The sequence below is a fragment of the Capsicum annuum genome, chromosome 6 (genome assembly GCF_002878395.1).
Source record: "Capsicum annuum cultivar UCD-10X-F1 chromosome 6, UCD10Xv1.1, whole genome shotgun sequence".
NCBI classification, from domain to species: Eukaryota; Viridiplantae; Streptophyta; class Magnoliopsida; order Solanales; family Solanaceae; genus Capsicum; species Capsicum annuum.
The window spans coordinates 174,059,734-174,085,514 of record NC_061116.1 but is presented as its reverse complement, the minus strand read 5'-3'; the positions used below and the strand labels follow the sequence as shown (position 1 = coordinate 174,085,514).

General features: G+C 35.0%; 1 pseudogene; it reads left to right on the top strand.

Annotated features, from left to right (window-relative positions):
* Nucleotides 1–10,700: 10,700 nt before the first annotated feature.
* On the top strand, nt 10,701–21,366 carry LOC107874072 (annotated as a pseudogene).
* The last annotated feature ends 4,415 nt before the right edge of the window (nt 21,367–25,781 follow it).

The following is a 25,781-nucleotide window of genomic DNA, read 5'->3' as shown; positions in this document are numbered from 1 at the left end:
CTAGATGAAGCATCCTGAGCAGGGTCGGGATGGGCTACAGGAGCTGGTGTACTAGAAGTCTGTGCCTGAGGTCGGGCATCTCCGTTCCCCGTTCTAGTATGTGTACAATCTCTAAGTCTGTGGCCCATATTGCCATAACCAAAACAACCCCTCTGATGTGCTAAACACTCACCGGGATGATCCCTACTACACTTAGCACAAAGAGGATAGCGGGGTCTATTACTTACACTATTTTGTGACCTAGAAATAGAAGAATTATTCCCTTACTCTTACCTGTCTCTTGGCGCGGAAGCACTAGTTGATGAAGGCACTGACATATATAAACGACTCTAGAACTGTGGGCGGTTCCCTCCATGGGACCTAGCCTGACTATACTCAAGCTGCTTAGATCTAGCCCTCTTGTTACCCCTCACTCGCTCCCTCTTTTTGATCTTATCTACCTCTATATACTGCGCATGTATCATCAACCTAGATAGATCCATATCCTTATTCAGCATCGCAGCCCTACACTCTTTCACTACTACGTAGAAATACTTGTCACGAACTTGTTCATACTAGCTCGGGTGTCAACAATCAAATCAGTAGCATACTTGGCTAACTGGTTGAACTTCAAGCGGTACTCCTTAACATTCACGGAGCCCTGCCTTAAGTTCATAAACTTCTTAACCTTTGATTCCCTCATCTCAAGTGGAAAGAACTTTTCCAAGAATGCATCTTGGAACACCTGCCAAGTCATGGGAGTAACATCCTCACCTCTACCCTTCTTCCATGATACAACCCAGTCATAAGAAATGTCTTTCAACCTATAAGATGCCAGCTCAACACTTTCTTCCTCAGAAACATGCTTCACCTGCGTGATCTTTCTCACCTTCTCTAGGTATGACTGTGGGTCCTCACCTGCCTTAGACCCATAAAACTCTGGTGGATTCATCCGCATGAAATAATGAATCCTAGCAACAACTAAATCACCTCCCTACTGATTTAGAACTACGGTTTGGTTATTAGCCTGAACATTGGCGGTGACTGCTTGGGCTAACGCATAAAAGGCCACCCGAAACTTAGCATAAGACACGGTCTTATTTTAGGGATCAACAGGCTGGGGTTGGTCATTATCATTTTTGCTGGTGTTCGCTCTTCGGGGAGGCATTTTCTGAAAATAGGAGAGCATAAATTATTAGATGAGAGGGACAACTGTAGGCACGATAGAATCTGAAAGAAAGAAACAACTTTTTCCTAAAACGTTTTGAAGCCTCTTGCTCATAGATGCGGTGCGCTACAGACTGATGATCAAGACTCTACTTAACGCGGCTTGTCAAACTCCCTAGGACTCTTTAAACCTTAGGCTCTGATACCAAGTTTTTAACGACCCAAAATCTCCTCTCGAGACATCACACGATGCATAAGGCTACAAGTAGCCACAAGCTAACCCTTTAAGCCTTTTACTACATATAATAACTCGTTTTAAGCTGAAATAAACAAAACACTGGCACTGTCATATCAAATGATAGGAAATACGAAGAAAATACTAGGTCCAAACGACCACAATACTGGATATCTTAACATACTAATAATCTAATAACTAGTTTGACAAAATCTCTACTACTCCATGAACTAGAGAGCCATGGTCAATTTTTTTTTCAAAATAGTGTATTTACAATAGTTTTAGTAAGAATTGTGGGGTAATAGGTCGAAAGTAAAGTTTAAGTGTCTTTTTAAAAAATTCGGCCAACATCAGTGGGTACTTTATGTATTTTCTATTTATTTTAACACAACTCACAAAAATTGTGAGTTGTCCATTCTTATTTTAACATAACTCACAATTTTTGTGAGTTATGCATTTTATTTTAACATTTATCCATTCTTATTTTAAATGAGCATTAACAACACTTGTTGGATCATCAAATTGCATATGCACATTTGTTTGTATCAGAGACTGCACAGGATGATTTTTACGCTCCTTCTTAACATAAACTTGAAGAATGTTCAGTTTTATTTGACTAGCATAGTCATAAAGAGCCCTAAAAAATTCAGTCAATGACTCATCGTCACTGATAATCCATTCTCTATAATTTACCATTCCTTGTGATGAGAAGGAATTTGAATACTGTCCGACTATAAATAAATCAAAATCATTACTTTTTATATTCATTCTTCTAAAAATTAATTCTACAAATTCTCTGTAACCAATTGAAATTGGATACTTCGCGTTGGACTTGGGGGACATACTATAATATACTGTATTTCCCTCATGAATAATTTCATCATCCCACAAAAGTACAACTTTAACACGTCCAGAATTCATTCTCTAAGATTTGATTAAGTTTTGGAAAGATAAATTGAGTTTGAAGATAATTGAAAAAGAAGAATTGAAGTTGAAGAAGAAGAATTGAAGTTGAAGAAGAAGAAGAATTGAAAAACTTATACAAAGAATAAATGTATACGGGTGTTTAAATTGGAGAATTTGAAAAGTGTATAACTCACTTTTTTTTGTGAGATATGATAAAACAGATGCATAACTCACAAAAAAGGTGAGTTATATAATTTTATGAGCTATATGTTAAATAGAAGATCGAAAACATTTTTCTACTACTAAAAAAAGGTCAAAAGCAATGCAAAAAAAAGCGCCGAACTGTGTCGCTTTAAAAAGTGACAAGAAAAGCGATACTGTCTATCGCTTTTTTAGTTCAATTTTAATTTTTATTTATTTATTATTAAAATCGATGGTCAATATCTTACTATCCATCGCTTTTTTACGGATTATTGCGCAAACTAATTAACAAATAATTTATATTTTTTTAAATAAATGCGATGGATAGTGTCGTAATTTATTTAAAAATACACAACAACAACAACAACAATAAACCCAGTGTATTCCCACAAAGTGGGGTCTAAGGAGGTTAAAATATATGCAGTCCATACCGCTACCTCTGAAGAAGTAGCGAGGCTGTTTCCGATAGATCCCCGACTTAAGAATAAAGAATAATTAACCAGATTTAATGAAACATGAAACGGGATGAATGGTCTAACAAAGATAAACAATAAGAAATAGGAGACATAAGGTCAATAAGGTAATAGGAAATAGGAAATAAGAAATAAGAAATGAGACACCTAAATAAGTAACATACACTTACAGACCAAAGACATCCACCACACCCAAAATCTCTTGACTAGCTGCTCCTACCAATGGACACAGTCCTAGGAATCCTTACCCGGATACACAAGAGCTCTGATAACTACTTGCTATGACTCACCCACACACACTAGCCTTCTACCCTTATCCGCGACCTCCACACCTGCCTATCTAGGGTCATGTCCTCGCTAAGCTGCAGCTGCTCCATGTCATGTCTAATCACCTCCATCCAGTATTTCTTTGGCCTAACTCTACTCTTCCTGAAGCTATCCAAAGCAAGTATCTCACACCTACGAACTGGTGCATCCGTGCCCCACCTCATCGCATGCTCAGACCATATCAGCCTTGCTTCTCATATCTTGTCCTCTACCGAGGCCACTCCTACCCTCTCCCGAATAATCTCATTCCTAACTCTATCCCCTCTAGTGAGTCCACACATCTAACACAACATTGTCATTTCTGCCACCTTTAATTTTTGAATGTCTGAGTTCTTGACTGGCCAACACTCCGCTCCATACAACATGGCCGGACGGACTGTCACTCTATAGAATTTGCCTTTAAGCTTAAGGGGCACTTTCTTATCACACAACACTTCCGAGGCAAGCCTCCACTTCATCCATCCTGCCTAAATACGTTTAGAGACATTCTCGTAAATCCTTATATTCCCCTGAATCATAGACCCAAGATACTTGAAACTATCCCTCTTACAAACCACCTTGGAAACCAACCTCACCGTCACCTCGTCCTCCTGCCTCAAGTCACTAAACTTGTAATCAATATACTCCGTCTTAGACCTACTTAACCTAAACCCTTTAGATTCAAGGGTTTGCCTCCAGACCTCCAATTTTTCACTCACACCCCCCGCATCTCATCAATCAACACTACATCATCCACAAATAACATACACCAAGGTGGTGCCTCACCTTGAATACTCCGCGTCAACATATCCATCACCAACGCAAACAGAAATGGACTAAGAGTTGATCCCCGATAATTCATCAGATTAATACGTTGTATTACGAGATATATATATTTAATATCGTGTTAAAAAATTAATTAACCAAAACATTATTTGTAGAATATGAAATGCATTGACATTATTATGCGATTGACATTATTAATTTTATTTACATAATTTATTTATAATTATTTTGAAAATAATAATTTTATTTATTTTTCAAAATTAGTTTTATATAGTTACTCTACTTATTAAATATCAAACTAATTCAATTCAATTTTCCTAATTTATTTAAATTTTAGCCATTTTATACTCAATTTGTGTTAACTGAGTTTAATTGGGCTCAATTGAAATCCCCAATTCAATTTTTTTAACCCAATTTCTAATCCCAATTGACTCATCTCCTCAATTTCAATCTCAATCGTTCGTCGTATTTTATCAACGTTAAATATTAAATCAATTTTTAGTATTTTTTTCTTGAAATTGGACTATTTCAGACTATTTTTCTTGAACCGAGGGTCTATTGAAAACAACCTATCTATCTTAGTGGTAAGGTCTGCGTACATTGTACCCTCCATAGACCCCAATTTTTGGGAGTAAATCGGGTTAGTTGGTGTATTCATTTTCTCAAAATTTCATAGAGAAAACAATCAAAAGATGTCACCTTCATTAATTATTATTATTATTATTATTATTATTATTATTATTATTATTGTTATTATTATTACATTTATGCCCAACTTATTTCAAATTTATTATTGATAATTTTTATATAATATTTTCTATGTGACACACATAATTTATTTGTAAGAATAACAATTTTTGTAATATTTATTTATTTATTTATTTATTATTATTATGAATTTATTATTATATTTAAATAGCAACCTAAGTCTATTCAATTATCTTTTTAATTTTATTTAAATTCTAGTCAACCTTATGCCTAATTGATGTCAATTTTAACCTATATTTGAGTTCAATCACTATTGAAAAAATGCCATCGCTGCTCTTCTTCCGTTGCCGCTATGATTGTGATTTCTTTTTCTTGCATTACTAAAAAACAGAAAAGCGACCATAAAAAAACAATCACGGATGGTGATAAGCGACCACTTGTGTTTATTTTTTCTTGACCACTTGTGTTTATTTTTTCTTTCTTTATTAAAAAATGAATTATTATTAATAATATTTTTTTTTATAATACGTAACATTAATTTTACACGTGTAATTTACTTTTATGTTGAATCTTATTATTTTCCTCGTTATTATTATTATTATGTTATTATTACAATTATAGCAGCCCAAACTTAATTTGATTTTTTCAATTCTATTTAACTTCTAGACATTTTGATTTCAATATGTGTCAATTCTAGTCTAAATCAGTTTAAATTTGATCAAATTAAAAATCGTCAATCAAATTTCTTGAATCTGGCTATCTCTATAATTTTAATCCCAACCAATTGATCATATATGATCAATGATTGGGATTGCATCAACTAATTACCCTTTTAATACCACCATCACCCAAAACCCTAATTCTTTAGCACCAAAACAACTGCCACCTCCCATTTTCTCTCCTTTCTTTCTCTTCAAACCAATAGTGTCACTCGCCGCTCTTTTTTCTACTACTGGCGAACATCAACCGCCGTCTCCCAACCACCACACTTTCCACCGCTCCATCTAGATATCGGCAGAACAATACCCGCCATTGATGGGAGCCCAACGACCAGCAACTCCGGCTACCATTTCAAAGGATCTACCATGGAATTACAAAGGTAACATGATAACAACATAAGATAATTGTCCTCACTACTTTAATTTCCTTCCTAACTAAGCTTCCAATTTCCACTCAACACGTTTCCCAAAAAAAAGTTAGGCTTTATATTAAATATCACATTCTCTTGCCTAAAAATATATACGCTTAATTTAAGGAGGTCAAATTTCTCCGAACGTTCAATCCATGAAATCAGAAATTTATAATAAAGTAATTTAAAATTTAATAAAAAATATAAATTTTGATCCATATACATTATGATTCTTCAACAAAAGATATTCAACTGATCGTTCTTTAATTTATGAGATTCTGCCATATTATTCGTTGACATGTGTTATGCTTCAAGGATTATGATTATGTAAGTATCATACTTTTATATTGAAAATACTATATTTTAAATGTCGAAACTATGAGCAAATTAATGAATTTTGTAGTGTTTTTACTACTGGATTGTTGTTTGGGCACACCATGTCGACACAATGAGCAAATTGATGAAATTGAAATAAAAGGTAGAAATTCACCTTGAAATTATAAAACAAGAAATTATTTGTAAATGTTTTTTTTTTTTGCTTATTGAAATTGTAGTTGTTTGAAATGTATACTTGTGATTTTAAAATGGTTAAGTGTAGTGACTTGAAATGTGTACTTGTGACTAGAAAATAGTTAAGAGTAGTTACTTGAAAGGTGAACTTTTGTTTTGAAATTAGTAAAGTATAATCACTTGAAAGTGTGAATTCATGACTTAAATTTGGTTTAGTGTCGTCAGTTGAAATGTGAATTTATGACTTGAAAATGGTTAAGTTTAGTCACTTGAGAAGTAAATTAGATAATTGAAAGTGGTTAAGTATAGTATTTTGAAATGTTTACTAATTACTTCAAATTGATCAAGTGTATTCACTTTAGAAGTAGATTAGTGACTTGAAAATGATTTAATGTAGTTACTTGAAAGGTGAACTTTTTTTTTTGAAATTAGTAAAGTATAATCACTTGAAAATGTGAATTCATGACTTGAAATTGATTTAGCATTGTCACTTGAAATGTGAATTCATGACTTGAAAATGGTTAAGTGTAGTATTTTGAAATGAGTATTAGTGACTACAAAACAATCAAGTGTAGTCACTCGAAAAGTGAATTAGTGACTTAAAAATGGTTTAGTGTAGTTACTTGAAAGGTAAAATTGTGTTTTGAAATGATTAAAGTGAAATTACTTGAAAGTGTGAATTCATGACTTGAAATTGGTTTATATAAGACCCCGTAAAGTTTTCTCATCGTTAAAGCCTTCGAAGCAAGTTAAAACAAGCTTAACACTTACAATTTTAGCCAAGTGTTCCAACACTTAGTTGATTTTGAGCCTTCAAACTTTGATGAATTATTTTACGACCTTCCCGACCTCCGTTTCTTGATTTTTTTATTGCGATGCGATGGGGCAAGGTCGTAATGCATCTTGGGTGAGTTTTGGAATTTTTGAAATCCATTTAGGGCACGTTTGGGGTGCCAAACCAGTAGCTAATGGCGCTGGTGAGGCGCCGCCTAGCTTGGCAAAGGCGCTAGCCAAGGCGCCGCCTTAGTTCCTCAAGGCTCTAGCCTGGGCGCCGCCTTTTTCACAACCTTTGGGTCTAGTTTTCAGCTTCCTTTCTTCGTATCATGAAGTGAAATTTAGGTATTTTCCTTCCCTTTATCTTTCTTAAAACGGAATTTAATCCTAAATACACCAAAATCCATCATATTTCATCAAAATTGCTCAAGAACTCTCATTAGGGTTTTAACCTAAAAAATCATATATCTCGAGATTCAACTGTGAGTTTTCAATAGTTCTTTGAGATTCGGATTCTCCATTCCTAGGGCTACAAGAAGCACCCATTAATTACAAGAATAGAAAACCAAAGTTACAAGTTCATTCAAAGATTCAATTTCAAGGTATGTGGGGTTTGAATAAGAACATTCTTTCGTTCTTGTGCCCAAAAGTTTTAGTTTTTCTTAATGAATTTCATATTTTCCAGATGAATTCATATTATTTCGCTATATTTCAAGTTTATCAGATTATGGAATTGTTCAAGTCTTGAATTGCATGATTATCTTATTTAATTATGATCTAAATTGAGAGTTCATGATATAAATTGCACATTCCTATATTGATATCATATTTCCAAGAATTTCCAAGGTTTGTTGTCATAAATTGAACTTTATTGTGAAAATGTGAGTCTTTGAAAATGAATTATTGATACTCAAGAAGTGTACTTATATTTCCATGTTGTTGAGATTTTAAAGCTTTGATGAAAAGTCTATCAAGATTTCAAGAAAAGAATTGAGTTTTGATCTTAAGCTAAGAAAGAAATCCACATCATGTTGATTTAAGATAAGGGGAAGCATAATGGCTTCCATTGTACATTGTTGAATTTTTTAAGGTGGATTTTTTTTAAAGTTCTGAGCTAAGTAAGGGAGTAGTATTTCACACTGAGTTGGTCTTGATTTCGAGGTTTCATGTCCCAAAACTACATGCCCCTATAGGTTTCTGAAATACCCTAGGTGGGTTAAGCTAGTGATCAGTAAAATCAAAGGTTCTACTCAGATGGTAAGGATAGAACAGCTCTCCCCAACGTGGGCAAGATGTTGGACTCCATGTAGCTCACATGGTTTATGTCGGTTGGAAGAAATTCTGAATCCCAAGTGTCCCAAAGTCTCTTAAGTTTTGTAGAGTCTCAAGTCATAAGGTTCCTAAAGTACTAAGTTCTTGAATTTTAAAGAAGTTTTACCCTCCTAAGGCTAAAAACATGAGTTATAAAAGTATAAGAATTTTGAAAGCTATGATTCTAAAATTATTAAGATTTTCAAATGTCATGATGTTCAAGTCTTAAAGAAGTTACTTGTTCTCACGAGATTAAAGCATATGTCCCGAAAGTTGATATGTTAAGATTTCAGCTAGTTTACAAGTTTGAGAACAAAGAAAGAATACAAATTTAGAATAAAGTGAAATGACTCACGTGATTTCTATTATCTGTTTCCTATCCCCAATTTATGAGAATTTTATTTAGGCTATGTAAGTCATCTATTATAGCATGCATGTTTTCTATAAAGACTTGTGATATTGATTATTTAATTTCATACACCCCCATATGATTAGTACATTCCCAAAGTACTAATCCACATACTTGTTTGTGTGCTATATTTCTTTATAATGTAGGGTCAGGTGCTCAGTCCCAGCCTCGTCAATGATTCCCGAGTGCCTTTATCTACATCTACACAGTGCTGAGTCTTCATGATTCGAGGACCGGTTATCTTTAGATATTCAGTTTATCTAGTAGTTATTTTTTTCTTTTCAGTTGAGTATGAGTCATTTGGGGACCTATCCCAATGGATCTCTAGTTCTTAAGTAGTAGAGGCTTTGTCAAACTAGTTGTCAGATTATTAATATGTTGGGATTTCCAGTATTATGGTTGTTCGGACAAAGTATTTTCTCTATATTTCTTATGATTATGATATGATAGTACCAGTGATTGCTTTATTCATCTTTAAGTAAGCTTTATGTGTAGTAGCAGACTCAAATGATTACCTTGGGGATACTTATAACCTTAAGCACCGTGTAACATCTTGGGACCCATTTTTGGGGCGCTACAAAATTGGTATCAGAGCCTATGGTTTAAGGAGTCCTAGGGAGTCTAAGAAGCCGTGTTAAGTAGAGTCTTGATCATTGGTGTATAGCGCGCCCCATCTATGAGCAAGAGGCTATGAGATGTTTTAGGAAAAAGTCATTTCCTTCTTTCAGAGTCTATAATGCTTAAAGTTGTCTCTCTCAGCTATTAATTCATGCTCTTTTATTTATGAAAATGCCTCCTCGTTGAGCCCGCAGAAACAACAATGATTAACAACCTTAGCCTGCTGATCCCTTGAACAAAAATGTGTCCTATGCCGAGTTTCGGGCAACTTTTCAGGCGCTAGCCCAAGCAGTCAGTGCAAATGTTCTGGCCAATAACCAGGCCACAACTCTGTAGCAGCAAGGAGGTGATTTAGCTACTTCCAGGATTCGTGATTTCATATAGATGAATCCGCCAGAGATTTATGGTTCTAAGGTAGGTGAGGACCAATAGTTATACCTTAAGAAGGTGAGAAAGATCACGCAGGTGATGCATGTGTCTGAAGAAAAAAGTGTAGAGTTGTCATCTTATAGGTTGAAAGACATTGCTTATGATTGGGTGGTTACGCGGAAGAAGGGTAGAGGAAAAGATGATGCCTCTATTACTTGGAAGGTGTTCCATGATACATTCTTGGATAAGTTCTTTCCATTACAGATAAGGGAGGTAAAAGTTGAGGAATTTATGAACTTAAGGCAGGGCTCCATAACTATTAAAGAGTACTTCTTGAAGTTCAACCAATTAGCCAAATATGTTCTTGACTTGATTGCTGACACCCGTTCTAGCATGAGTAAGTTTGTGACAAGTATTTCTGGTTTGGTATTGAAAGAGTGTAGGACTATTATATTAAATAGGGATATGGACCTATCTAGATAGATGATATATGCACAACAGATAGAGGAAGATAAGATAAGAGAGAGAGATAGAGTGAGGGGGAACAAAAGACCTAGATCTGAGCAGCATGAGTATGGTCATGCTAAGTCCTATGGAGGTAAGCGCCCTCAGTTTTAGAGTCGTTCATCCATGCTAGTACCTTCATCCACTAGTGCTCCCATTCCTAGAGGTAGGCAGGAGCAAGGGAACATGCCTACTATGTCTAGATCCCAGAACAGCGTAAGTAATAGCCCTAATTTTCCTTCTTATGCTAAGTGAGGCAGGACCCATACGGGTGAGTGTTTGGCTGAGAAGAGAGGTTGTTTTAGTTGTGGAAAGATGGTCCACAGACTTAGAGAGTGCCAACATGCCAGGCAGAGGAGTAGAGATACCCGACCACAGGCGCAGGCCCCCAGTGCACCAACTCCTGTAGCCTGCCCAGCTCCTCCACAGGGCACTTCCTCTAGCACTGCTGTTGGTCAGTGCCAAAATAGATTCTACGCCTTACCTTTCCATCATGAGCAGAAGGATTCTCTCGACGTTATTACTGGTATGCTTCGCGTATTTCACTTTGATGTTTATGTGCTGTTGGACCCAGGGTCAAGTTTTTCTTATGTGACACCATTGGTTACTGTAAATTTTGAAATGAGTCCTAAAAATATCTCTGAGCCTATTCTAGTTTCTACTCTAGTAGGGGAGTCCGTTGTTGCTAAGCAAGTGTATAAAAAGTGTCCTATTACTATTCTTTATAGATTCATATTTTTTGATCTGATAGAGTTGGATATAGTTGATTTTGATCTTATTCTGGGTATGGACTGGCTTCACTCTTGTTATACATCCATAGACTGTCGTACCCATTTGGTTAAGTTTTAGTTTCCTGATGAGCCGGTCTTTGAGTGGTCCAGAAGTTCAGTATCTCCCAACAGTTATTTTATTTCTTACCTCAAAGCCAGAAAACTTATATCCAAAGGTTACATATATCTTTTAGTCAGAGTTAAAGACACTAAATTCGAGACTTCCACTATTTAGTCAGTCAACATTGCTATTGAGTTTCCTGATGTTTTTTTGAAAGATCTCCCAGGGTACCTCCCGATAGAGAGATAGAATTTGAGATTGATCTTCTTCCCAACACTCATCCTATTTCTATTCCTCCCTACCATATGACACCTGCAGAGCTTAAGAAGTTGAAAGAATAACTCAAAGATCTTTTAGACAAAGGTTTTATAAGGCCTAGTGTATCTCCTTGGGGCACACCTGTCCTATTCATGTGAAAGAAGGATAGTTCTTTGCATATGTGCATTGAATATCATCAGCTTAATAAAGTTATAGTCAAGAACAAGTAACCTCTTTCTATAATTGATGATTTATTTGACCAACTCTAGGGTGCAAGTTATTTTTTCAAGATATACCTTAGATCCGACTATCACCAACTCAAGTAAGGGTGTGTGACATCCCGAAGACAACCTTTAGAACCTGTTATGGTCATTTTGAGTTTCTTGTTATGTCTTTCAGAATAACCAATGCTCCCGCAGCCTTCATGGGCCTCATGAATTGAGTGTTCAAGCAGTATCTTGATATGTTTTTCATTGTTTTCATAGATGATATTCTTGTGTATTTTTGAAGTGAGGATAAACATGCAGATCATCTTAGAATTGTCTTACAAACACTTAGATATCACCAGTTGTTTGCAAAATTTAGCAAGTGTGAGTTCTGGCTAAGGTCCATAGCTTTTCTGGGTTATATCATTTCAGTCGAAGGTATTAGAGTTGATCCCCAAAAGACAAAAGCTGTAAGAAATTGGCTTAGACCTATCTCTCCATCTAACATTAGGAGTTTCTTGGGTCTAGCTTGTTATTACTGCCATTTTATTAAAGGTTTTTCTTCTATAGTATCTCTCATGACCTGGTTAACCCAAAAGAAAGTTAAGTTCCCTTGGTCAGATTCTTGTGAGAAAAGTTTTTAGGAGTTGAAGACTCGACTCACTTCAACCCCTTTGTTGACTTTGCCTGATGGTACGGATAGTTTTGTAGTGTATTGTGATGCTTCTAGAGTTGGTTTGGGTTGTGTGTTGATACAACTAGGTAACGTTATAGCCTATGCCTCTAGATAGTTGAAGCCTCATGAGAAGAATTACCCAACCCATGATCTTGAGTTTGCTTCTATGGTCTTTGCTTTGAAAATCTGGAGGCACTACCTTTATGGTGTGTATGTAGATGTTTTTACTGATCACAAAAGCCTGCATTATGTGTTTTCCTAAAGGGAGTTGAATCTTATGCAGGGAAGGTGGTTGGAATTGCTAAAAGACTATGATATAAGTGTGTTGTATCATCCGAGCAAGGATAATGTAGTGGTAGACGCTCTTAGAAGGTTGTCTATGGGTAGTGTTTGCATGTGGAGGAAGGTAATAATGAGTTATCTCATGATGTGCATCGTGTGGCTAGATTGGGTGTTAGGTTGCTCGATTTTGCTGAGGGGAGTATGTTAGTGCAGAGTAGTTCTAAATCCTCTTTAGATTCGGAAGTGAAGGAGTAGCAAGACTTAGATGCTAGTTTAGTCAGACTGAAGGAGTCAGTTAAGGACCGAAAGGTAGAGATTTTCTCCCAAGGGGGAGATGGTGTGTTGAGATTGTAGGTTACACTGTGCGTTCTAGATGTTGATGATTTGAGGCAGAGAATTATAGCTGAAGCACATGGCGCACGATATTCTATTCATCCCGGTGCTTCTAAGATGTACCATGACTTGTGGGAAATCTATTAGTTGAGTGGTATGAAAAAGAATACAGTGGAGTTTGTAGCGAAGTATGCAACATGCCAGCAGGTTAAAGTAGAGCACCAAAGACCTGGTGGGGTGATGCAGGAGTTTAGTATACCCACTTAGAAATGGGAAGAGGTGAATATGAACTTTTTTACTAGTTTACCTCTTTCCCGATGCCATCATGATTCCATTTGGGTTGTGGTTGATAGGCTGACTAAGTCAGCATATTTCTTACCTGTGCTCATATCTTATACAGCTGAGGACTATGCTAGATTATATATTCGGGAGTTAGTCAGATTATATGGAGTTCCCTTGTCTATTATTTTAGATAGGGGTACTCAGTTCACTTCTCAGTTCTGAAGAGCTTTTCAGAGTGGTCTTGGTACTCAAGTGCAGTTGAGTTTCGTTTTTCATTTGCAGATAGATCGTCAAGCTGAGAGAACCATCCAGACTTCAGAGTATATGTTGAGGGCATGTGCTTTTGATTTCAAAGGTAGTTGGGATGAGTATCTACCATTGATTAAGTTTGCCTATAACAATAGTTATCACTCTAGCATTTGGATGGCGCCATTTGAGGCTTTATATGGTAGGAGATCTAGGTCATCCATAGGTTTGTTTGAAGTGGGTAAAGCTGCTGTGATTGAACCTGATGCAGTATTTGAAGCTATGAAGAAGGTAAAGTTGATTAGAGAAAGGTTGAAGACGGCTCAGAGTCGTCAAAAGTCATATGCTGATGTGAGGAGAAGAGACCTTGAGTTTGAAGTTAATGATTTGGTGTATCTAAAAATTTCACCCATGAAAGGGGTCAAAATGTTTGAAAAAAAGGGGAAGCTTAGTCCCCAGTATGTTGGCCCCTATAGAATCTTAAGTCGTATTGGTAGAGTAGCCTATGAGATTGAGTTGCCCATAGAGTTGTTAGTTGTTCACCCTGTCTTCCATATGTCCATGCTTAAGAAACATATTGGTGACTCCGTGGTAGTAGATCCTTGAGAGAGTGCTGATATTCAAGACAGTCTTTCATTTGATGAGGTTCCAGTTAAGATCCTAGATTACCAGATTCGGAGACTGAGGAACAAAGAAGTTCCCTTGATTAAAGTTTTGTGGCAAAACCAGTCAGTTGAGGGTGCTACTTGGGAAGCTTAGGCAGATATGTGATCCAAGTACACGCACCTCTTTTATGCAAGTTCAGATCAGGCCAAAGGTACCATTCTCTCTTAATTCAGTCCCTTTTGAATAAAGTTGCAGCTGTGTAACCATTCTTATCATAAGTTTATGCATTCTTTGAAGAATCCAAAAGTTTAGAATGAGGTAGAGTCAATTTTTTTTTGCAAGATGTTTCAGCTGTGTATCCTTAATCTCTCTACGTCCTCTTTATTCTGAGCCGATCTAGCAACATTCGAGGACGAATATTCCCAAGGGGGAGATATTGTAAGACTCTGTAAATTTTTCTCGTCGTTAAAGCTTTCGAAGCAAGTTAAAAGAAGCTTAACACTTAGATTTTAGCTAAGTGTTCCAACACTTAGTTCATTTTAAACCTTCGAAATTCGATGAATTATTTTGCGACCTTTCCGATCTCTGTTTCTTGATTTTTTTGTTGCGATACGATGGGGCAAGGTCGTAATGCATCTCAGGTGAGTTTCAGAACCTTTGGAATCTGTTTAGGGCACATTTGGGATGCCAAACCAGTAGCTAAAGGTGCTGGTGAGGCACCTCCTAGTTTGTCACAGGCGCTAACCAAGGCGCCGCCTTAGTTCCCCAAGGCTCTAGCCTGGGCGCCGCCTTTTGGACAGCTTTTGTGCCCAGTTTTCAGCTTCCTTTCTCCGTATCATTAAGGGTAATTTGGGTATTTTCCACCTCTTTATCATTCTTAACATGGGATTTAATACCAAATACACCAAAATCCATCATATTTCATCAAAATTGCTCAAGAACTCTCATTAGGGTTTTAACCTAAAAATTCATATATCTCGAGATTCAACCGTGAGTTTTCGATAATTCTTCAAGATTTGGATTCCCCATTCCGAGGGCTACAAGAAATGCTCATTAATTTCGAGAATAGCAAACCAAAGTTATGAGTTCATTCAAAGATTTAATTTCAAGGTATGTGGATTTTGAACAAGAACATTCTTTTGTTCTTGTACCCAAAAGTTTTAGTTTTTCTTAATGAATTTCGTATTTCTAAAATGAATTCGTATTATTTCGCTATATTTCAAGTTTATGAGATTATGGAATTGTTCAAGTCTTGAATTGCATGATTTTCTCGTTTAATTATGATCTAAATTGAGAGTTCATGATTGCACATTCCTATATTGATATCATATTTCCAAGAATTTCCAAGATTTGTTGTCATGAATTGAGCTTTATTACGAAAATGTGAGTCTTTGAGAATGAATTATTGATACTACAAGAAGTGTACTTAAATTTCCATGTTGTTGAGATTTTAAAGCTTTGATGAAAAGTCTATCAAGATTTTAAGAAAAGAACTGAGTTTTGATCTTAAACTAAGAAAGAAATCCACATCATTTTGATTTAACATAAGGGGAAGCATATTGGCTTCCATTGTACATTGTTGAATTGTTTAAGGTGGATTTTCTTTAAATTTCTGAGCTAAGTAAGGGTGTAGTATTTGGCATTGAGTTGGGCTTGATTTCGAGGTCTTATGCCCCAGAACTACGTGCCCCCACAGGTTTCTGATTTACCCCAAGTGGGTTAAGCTAGTGATCACTTAAAGTAAAGGTTCTACTCTGATGGCAAGGATAGAACAACTCTCCCCAATGTGGGCAATACGTTGGACTTCATGTAGCTCACATGGTTTATGTCGATTAGAATAAACTCCCGAGTCCCAAGTGTCCCAAAGCCTCTCAAGTTTTCTAGAGTCTCAAGTCATAAGTTTCCTAAAGTACTAAGTTCATGGATTTTAAAGAAGTTTTACCCTCTTAAGGCTAAAAGCATGAGTTATAAAAGTATAAGTATTTGGAAAGCTATGATTCTAAGATTTTTAAGATTTTCAAATGTCATGATGTTCAAGTCTTAAAGAAGTTACTTGTTCTCACGAGATTAAAGCATATGTCCCGAAAGTTGATATTTTAAGATTTTAGTTAGTTTACAAGTTTGAGAACAAACAAAGAATACAAATTTAGAATAAAGTGAAATAACTCACGTGATTTCTATTATCTGTTTCCTATCCCCAATTTATGAGAATTTTATTCAGGCTATGTAAGTCATCTATTATAGCATGCATGTTTTCTATAAAGACTTGTGATATTGATTATTTAATTGCATACACCCCCATATGCTTAGTACATTCCCAAAGTACTAATCCACATACTTGTATGTGTGCTACATTCCCTTATAATGTAGGTTTAGGTGCTCAGTCCCAGCCTCATCAATGATTCCCGAGTGCCTTTATCTACATTTACACAGTGGTGAGTCTTCATGATTCGAGGACCGGTTATCTTCAGATATTCAGTTTATCTAGTAGTTGTTTATTTCTTTTCAATTGAGTATAAGGCAGCTGGGGACCTGTTCCAATGACTCTAGTTCTTGAGTAGTATAGGCTTTGTCAGACTAGTTGTCAGATTGTTTTTATGTTTGGATTTCTAGTATTATGGTTGTTCGGACAAAGTATTTTCTCCGTATTTCTTATGATTATGATATGAAAGTACCAACGATTGCTTTATTCATCTTAAAGTAAGATTTATATGTAGTAGCAGGCTCAAAGGGTCAGCTTGGGGCTTCTTGTAGCCTTAAGCACCATGTAACATCTCGGGACCCATTTTCAGGGCATTACAATTTAGTGTCGTCACTTGAAATGTGAATTTATGACTTGAAAAAGGTTAAGTTTAGTCACTTGAGAAGTGAATTAGAGAGTTGAAAATGGTTAAATGTAGTATTTTAAAATGTGTACTAGTGACTTCAAATTGATTAAGTGTAGTCACTTTAGAAATGGATTAGTTACTTGAAAATGATTTAGTTTAGTTATTTGAAAGGTAAATTTGTGTTTTGAAATTAGTAAAATGAAATCACTTGAAAGTGTGAATTCATGACTTGAAATTGGTTTAGTGTCGTCACTTGAAATGTGAATTTATGACTTGAAAATGGTTAAGTTTAGTCACTTGAAATGTGTACTAGTGAATAAGTTATTTGAAAATTGTTAAGTGTAGTGACTTGAAATTACGAACTTGAGACTTGAAAATGATTAAGTGTTGTTACTTGAAATTGTGAACTAGTGACTTGAAAGTAGTTAAGTGTATTCACTTGAAATGTGAGTTAGTTAATTGAAAGTGGTTAAGTATAGTGACTTGAAATGAATGATTAAGTATAGTTATTTGAAATGTGAAGTAGTTACGTGAAAATAGTTAAGAATAGTTATTTGAAATATGAAGTAGTTACTTGAAAATAGTTAAGTATAGTGACTTGAAATGTGAATTAATTATTTAAAAATGGTTAAGTGTAGTGACTTGCAATGCGAATTAGTTATTTGAAAATGATTAAGTGTAGTGAGTTGAAAGGTCTACTAGTTATTTGAAAATAGTTAAGTGTTGTGACTTGAAATGTGTACTAGTGACATGAAAATGGTTAAGTGTAGTTACTTCAAAATGGTTAAGTATAGTGACTTGAAATGTCAATTAGCTATTTGAAAATGGTTTAAGTGTAGTGACTTGAAATGTGTACTAGTGAGTAAGTTATTTGAAAATTATTAAGTCTAGAGACTTGAAAATAATTAAGTGTAGTTACTTGAAATTGCGAACTTGTGACTTGAAAATGATTAAGTGTAGTTACTTGAAATTGTGAACTTGTGATTTGAAAATGGTTAAGTGTAGTCACTTGAAATGTGTACTAACAACTTTAAAATAATAAAGTATAGTCACTTGAAAATGATTAAGTATATTGACTTGAAATGTGAATTAGTTAATTGAAAATAGTTAAGGATGATTTGAAAATATTTTCAAGTGTAGTGACTTGCAATGTGAATTAGTTATTTGAAAATTGTTAAGTGTAGTTACTTAAAATGTGAATTAGTTCCTTGAAAATGATTAAGTATAGTTAAATAAAATATTAATTAGCTATTTGAAAATGGTTTGAATGTAGTGACTTGAACTGTGTACTAGTAACTTGAAAATAGTTGAGTGTAGTCACATGAAATATGAACTAATGAATTGATTTTTATATGTTTTGATGTAAACTTGCATACAGATGGCACCTGGTGGTGAAGGTGATCGGCCTCGTCCTGATAAGAGCTTGATGCCAACTACTAAAAGAAATCTAGGATGCCTTTAGACTCTAATGAAAAAAACTTTAGGATTGTTTAAGTGTTTTGGTGGTTGTTGGATTAATTATTAAGTGTTTTATATTTTGGATTTGATTATTAAAGTGTTGTTGATTTGAATTGCTTAAATGTTTTGATAATTTAGTGTGATGAATGGTTATTTTAAAAATGTGTGTTGCATGGGCTGTATATATTGAATTACATTTTTATTTGGCGGGTGAGATGCAGAAAATGCAGATTTTGCATCCAAAAAAATGCACAAAAGCGACGGACAGGGTCCCTTTTGTCCGTCACTCTTTTGAAAAACATTTTCTAAAATGCAATGCTTTGCATTGCTTTTTAAATCAGTAATTTGTTTTAAAGAAAAATGACGATGGCCGTCGCTTTTTTACTCATTACGAAGAACAAAAAGTGACGACCAACGTCGGTTTTTATTCATTATGAAGAACAGAAAGCGACGATCAACGTCACCTTTTTAATCATTATTAAGAACAAAAGGCGACGACCAACGTCGCTTTTTCTAAAAAAATTATTTTATTTTTCTCAAATTACGATGGACAATGTCAATTTTTCTAGAAATTTTTTTTTCTTCAATAAAATGATGATGTCCGTCGTTTTTTATTCATCAAGTGGTCTTTACATAAAGAACAAAAAATGACGCAAACGTTGCTTTTTCTAAAAATAAATAATTTTTTTCCCTAAAAGTGACGTTGTCCGTCGTAGTAAAAGTAACGCATGCGGTCATTTTCCGAAAATAATGGGCCATTTTGCAACACAAAAAAAGCAATGCTTTTTCGTCGCTTTTGGCCAAAAAAGTAACGCTAGCCGTCGCTTTTTGGCATTTGTTAGTAGTGTTTATTATTTATATTAAAATGAATAACTCACAATTTTTGTGAGTTATGTTAAAATAAAAATAGAGAACTCACAAAAATTGTGAGTTATGTTAAAATAAGAATGGATAACTCACAATTTTTGTGAGTTATGTTAAAATAAAATGCATAACTCACAAAAATTGCGAGTTATGTTAAAATAAGAATGGATAACTCATAGTTTTTGTGAGTTTTCCACTTTCCAAAAAATTTGCCGACGTTTGTGGTCTGTTGTTAAAAATTTTATGCATAACTCACAAAAAATGTGAGTTAAGCATAGTTTGGTACTTTTTAAAATATATGACATATTTTTATTATTTTTTTAGTTTGGTGGCATAGTTTGGTTCCGGACTCTGAAAACAACAACCGTGGCGAAGAGAGGAGGATTTGGCCATGAATTTGGTGGAAGGGGTGGAAGAGGCAGAGACTGCGGTGGAAGGGGCCGTGGGGGTTGTCGTCCCCGCTGTGATACAGAGGAGGAGAAATGGGTACCTGTAAAAAAGCTAGAAAGTCTGGTTAAAGATGGGAAGATCAAGTCACTGGAGAAAATCTACCTTCACTTGCTTTCAATTAAGGAGTATCAAATTATCGATAATCTCATCAGACCATCACTCAAAGACAAAGTGATGAATCATGCCAGTTCAGAAGCAGACTTGTGTCGGTCAGAGAACTCGGTTCAAGGCCTTTGTTGTTATTGGTGACGGTAATTGCCACGTTGGATTGGGTGTTAAGTGCTCGAAGAAAGTGGCTACTACTATTCGTGGAGCGATTATATTGGCTAAGTGGTTAGTCATTCCAGTGAGGAGAGGTTATTGGGGGAACAAGATTGGGAAACCACACACAGTGCCTTGTAAGGTTACTGGGAAATGTGGTTCTATTATTGTGAGGATGGTCCCTACTCTTCGTGGTAATGGTATTGTTGTTGTACGTGTCCCTAAGAAGGTTCTTCAGTTTGCTAGTATTAAAGATGTCTTTATATATTCTTGTGGATCCACCAAAGCCCTTGGCAACTTTGTTAAGGTTCGATCTTTTAATAGATATTGCTACTATATTTATGATTTAATGTGTTATGACATTCTTAAATTCATGATTATATGTTTTGTACATCTACTGGTGCTATAAGAAGAAGAATTGATGCAATTGTGTTGGTATAACATTGTAACCATAATATCATTGGGTTGTGCTTTGTTTAGGATAAAAATAAAATAGACGATATTGAGATGATTATATATAATGTATGTACACTGAGGAGTCTGCTCTGTTTGTAGATAACAATTATCCGTTTCAATTTAACTCTACAAAAATGTGACCTTTTTGACATAATGGTATTAGGCATGTCCGCATTACAAGAGAAGCTATTGTTCAGCTTGACGTTTGAACCAAAATAACCTTCTTCTTGCTTTTGTGTCTTAATTGATGGTCAATGTGTGAACTTATAATATCAGTGGTCCTTTTTAAAGTAGACTGAAGTAGTGTCTATTGTGAAGTTTTAGTTACAAAATTGGATGTATTAGGAGTAACAGATAGTTTGGGACAGAGTCAGTTTGTGATTGAATACAATGCAAACTAGTAAAATATGGGACAAAATCTGTACCGTTATTAATTCGTATTGTTTCTACAATGCCCATGTCTTTGTTTGGTTAAGTCCAATTTATGAATATGGACATGATTTAGTATGATAAGCCCTTTGTTTTTATTAAATTGGAAAAGAAATCTAAATGACTCTAATTAGACTTTATAGTTAAACTGAAGATTCTGTTGTAATAGGTTATTGTTTTTATCTAAAGTCGGGCTGACGCATTTTATAGAATAAACTTTTGTGTCTTAATCTGTGTTTTACTCATTTACAATAGTTTACAGATTATGTTGGATGATAACACCACTCCGTATGCAAGCTACCTTTGATTGTTTGATAAAGACTTTTGGGTTCTTGACCCCAGACTTTTGGAAAGAGACTCGCTTCACCAAATCTCCATTCCAAGAGTACTTTGATATCTTAGCAAAACCTACCAATAAGGTTATCGTCTATTCTACCGAGGTGCTGAGAGGGTTGAGGCGTGATTTGTGTGATGTTATACTCCACTGTTTTGTTCTAGTTGTTTTCTTATCATGAAGTATTAGTATTCTAAATTTTTCTACTGTCCTGAGGGATGTTTCCGCAGACTTGGGAAAGATAATGTTAGCTTGATTTGTTTTTTTTTCATCAATATGTATGAACTTTTTTCCTGTATAATTGATATCATCTTTTGCTATCAGATATAAGTTACTAGCTTATTTTCTACCTACGATGGAAACCGAGATAATTTTCTCTGGTTGAAATTAAATCTTCTGCAAGGGCGATTATCACATATTTCTTATTCATTGCTAGTAAATGCTAGTGTTGGTTCTATTCAACTGATGTTAAATTAAGTTCTTTTTTCAGGGAAAAGAGTCGAATATTCCTCTACCTTTGTCCATCTTCATAGTTATACCACAAGACCAAATATACCTATGCTATTTTCAAAGTATTCAGATGTACCTTTCATTTGGATAGAATTTCCCAAATAAACTAAACTAAATTTTGAATGAGTCCCAATTAAACTTGATCAGCGGTTATGACGGCTAATACGACAACTTTTGAGAGCTTGTATGAAACTTTAGAGGATTAAAAAGGGATAAGAGGTTGTATAGTCTTTCCAAGACTAGGGAGCGAATGATTTGTGATCTTAACCAAGTGAAGTGCATCAAAGGGTAGGATGACGAAGTATTGGTAGAGGACACCCTTATTAAGAGTAAGTAGTAGTCTTTATATAGACTTTTGAATGACGAGGTGGACAAAGGTTTCGTGCCGGAGACATGGAGCACTCAGAGAGGTGTCGTGCTTATGGTTGTTGTAGGCGTATTAAGGTTGAGAAGGTCAAGCAAGCTATTCGTAGGATGCACAGGGATATGGTGACTTGAAATGTGTACTAGTTACTTGAAAATAGTTAAGTGTATTCACATGAAATATGAACTAATGACTTGAATTTTATATGTTTTGATGTAAACTTGCATACAGATTACATCTGGTGGTGAAGGTAATCGGCCTCATCCTGATAAGATTTTGATGTCAACTGCTAGAAGAAATCTAGGATGCCTATAGACTCTAATGAAAAAAACTTTAGGATTGTTTAAGTGTTTTGGTGGTTGTTGGATTAATTATTAAGTGTTTTGTATTTTGGATTTGATTATTAAAGTGTTGTTGATTTGAATTGCTTAAATGTTTTGATAATTTAGTGTGTGAATGGTTATTTTAAAAATGTGTGTTGCATGAGGTTGTATATACTGACTTACATTTTTATTTGGGAGGTGGGATGTAGATAATGCAGATTTCTGCATCCAAAAAAATGCAGAAAAGTGACGGATAGGGTCCCTTTTGTCCGTTACTTTTTTGAAATACATTTCTAGAAATGTGACACTTTGTGTGCTTTTTAAATCAGTGCTTTTATTTTAAAGAAAAATGATGATGACCGTCGCTTTTTTACTCATTACGAAGAACAAAAAGTGATGACCAACGCGCTTTTTATTAATTATGAAGAACAGAAATCGACGATCGAAGTTGCTTTTTATTCATTATGAAGAACAGAAAGCGACGATCAAAGTCGCTTTTTTGATCATTATGAAGGACAAAAGGTGACGACCAACATTTCTTTTTCTAAAAAAATATTTTATATTTCTCAAATTACGACGGACAGTGTCAATTTTTTTTGAAAAAATTATTTTTTTTCTTCAATAAAATGATGATGTTCGTTGATTTTTTTCATCAAGTGTTTTTTACATGAAGAACAAAAAACGATGCAAACTTTGCTTTTTCTAAAAATAAATAATTTTTTTTCCTAAAAGCGACGCTGTCCGTCATTTTCAAAAAACAACGAGCCTTTTTGCGACACAAAAAAAAAGTGATGCTGGCCGTCGCTTTTTGGTATTTTTTTAGTAGTGTCTTCATCAATAATATCCCAGCATGTATAAAAGAATTGACCATAGAAACCATCAGGTCCACTAGCACTCTCTCCATTTAAGGCAAAAACCATATGTTTCACCTTTTTGGAAGGTAACCTTTCAATCTAATTATTTTTCTTCGGCATAATCATCTTAGGAATACAGTGAAGAATTTCTAAATTGTCTCCCTCTTGTTCTTGACTGAACGTCTTTATTAAAACATTAACAACTTCTTCTCCTATGTTATGTGTTGTACTTATCACATCTCCTTGCATAGTTTAAATTTCAGAAACCTACATCATTCTCCTTCTCCCTTTAACATAGGAATGAAAAAACTTTGTGTTTCTATCCCCCTCTTTGAACCATCTCATTCCAGCCTTTTGATTCCAGCATTCCTCCTCCATATGAAGATATCTTTTCGGCTCTACTTCCTTCTTATTAAGGACCATTCTAGTTGTCTCAGTTAGAAAGATCTCTAACTGAACCTCTTTTGCAATAACCTTATCTTCCTTGGTAGCAAATTTTTGGAAAATATTTCCAAAAGTTATCTTACTCTACTGTGATACTGCTACCTTCAACTTTTTCATCTTTTTATGAAAAATAGTATAAGGTGAATCCTCTATTTCAACTCTCCATGCTTCTTCTACCACCTATATAAAATCCTTATGTTTCACCCAAAAACTAAAAATCGTGAAAGCTTCTACCACCCGCTCCTATGAAGCATTGCATATTACATGTAAATGAGCATGATCTGAACTTTACCTAATCAAGTGATGCACTTCATTATTGGGAAGGAGTTGTATAAATTCAGTATTCCCAAATACCCTGTCAAGTCTCTTAAAAATACACTCCTCTTCTACTCTACCATCCACCAAGTAAAACAACTATGTGTGAATTTTAATTCATTTAAAGCACATAAGCTAATGCAACTCACAAAGTCAACAGTTTCTTGTTGAGTTACTGGCAAGCCTCCTAAATTCTCATCTTTATACATTATTGTTAGAATCTCCTCCTATTAACCAAGGACACTGCATTTGGTTTGAAATATTTTCTAGGTCTTCCAATAATTTCAATCTCTCCAAAGCATTGCACCTTGCATAAACTGCAGTTATACAATAATTCTCATTAGAGGAATTCTCACATTGAGGAGAGGAGTCATACTCTTTCCAGGGAATATAACCTTTCTAAGTGATAATATCTATATCTGTCATCCACGTAGAAGTGGGAATAATCTGAATCTTATGGTGGAACGTAGTTCTGGAGTATGAAACCTTGGTAACATACCCATCTCGGTGCTCAATACTACTCTCATTCTTATGCTCAGGTCTTTGGAAATCCACCTTAAAAATAGCACAAGGGTTTCCAAGAAAACTAATTGTGCTTCTTTCTTCAAATCTTAAGTCATATGAACAGTGTGGATTCCTTATCTTAGCTTAGGACCATAAAGGTCAAATCTTTATAAAAAAAATCTGAGTATAATCTTATAATAGGGTGCTCATAGCACAAACAAATCTTAAAATAATAATATTTTATTAGGGCTTAATGGTCCATGCATCAAACTCATGTTAAAACATCATATTATTCATGCTTGATATTGCAAACATAGATAAATCAACTTAGAATCAGGAAATTTCTGCAACATGTATGAAAATATGAACATAAACTTGCAATTCACTTTCTAAATAACTGAAAATCTCATAATCTTGTAAATAACAATAATGGGTATGAACCCTAATCTCAAATCCATGGAAAATCACGTAATATCAAGTAACTTTGTAATTTAAACAAGTTTTGGGCACAAGGATGAAAGGAGTATCCTCGTTCATAACCCACATACCTTGATAGTTGATTAGATGAAGAAACTTGGATTTTTTATTCCTAATTGAGTTCTTAAAGATGATTTCTTGATTATCTTGTCTTGAGAATCCTCAATTTTAAGCTTTCTTAGATAAAGAATGGTGGAATTTGATTTCTTGGAGAAGGAGCTTTGATGATCTAGGGGTTTTCTTGAGAGTAATTTGATGAAAAGTAAGAATATAGTGCTTTGAATATGCTTTAGTTCCTTTGGATGGATTGGGGGCTTGAGAATTGACCAAAGTGCCCTTCTTAAACTTTAAATCAGAACTAGAAATTAAACAAATTCCCCATTTTGTGGGCCATCGCGACGCGCTACTATCACGGTGGCTTAGTAAAAAAAGGATGAGCGGGAACTGGAAGATCTCCGCGACCCAGAGCTATCGTGGTACACTATTGAATTGCCATTTTGACCACCTCCGTGATGCGCCATTTTCGTGGAGGCTCACTGGAAATTAACAATTGGGATTTTGGACCCCTCCACGATGTGAAACAATCGTGGAGGCCCACTGGAATTGACAATTTTCATTTGAATTGTCTCTGCGATGCGCTAGTGACCGAAATGACGATATTTTACGACTGAAACTTAAAATTGCCATAACTTCTTACCCAGTTATCGGATTAAGGCGAATCTTATATCGTTGGAAAGCTAATTCAATTTCCTACATAATGGAAGGTGTAAATGTGAAAAATTCTATAAGCATAACAAGGTATTCA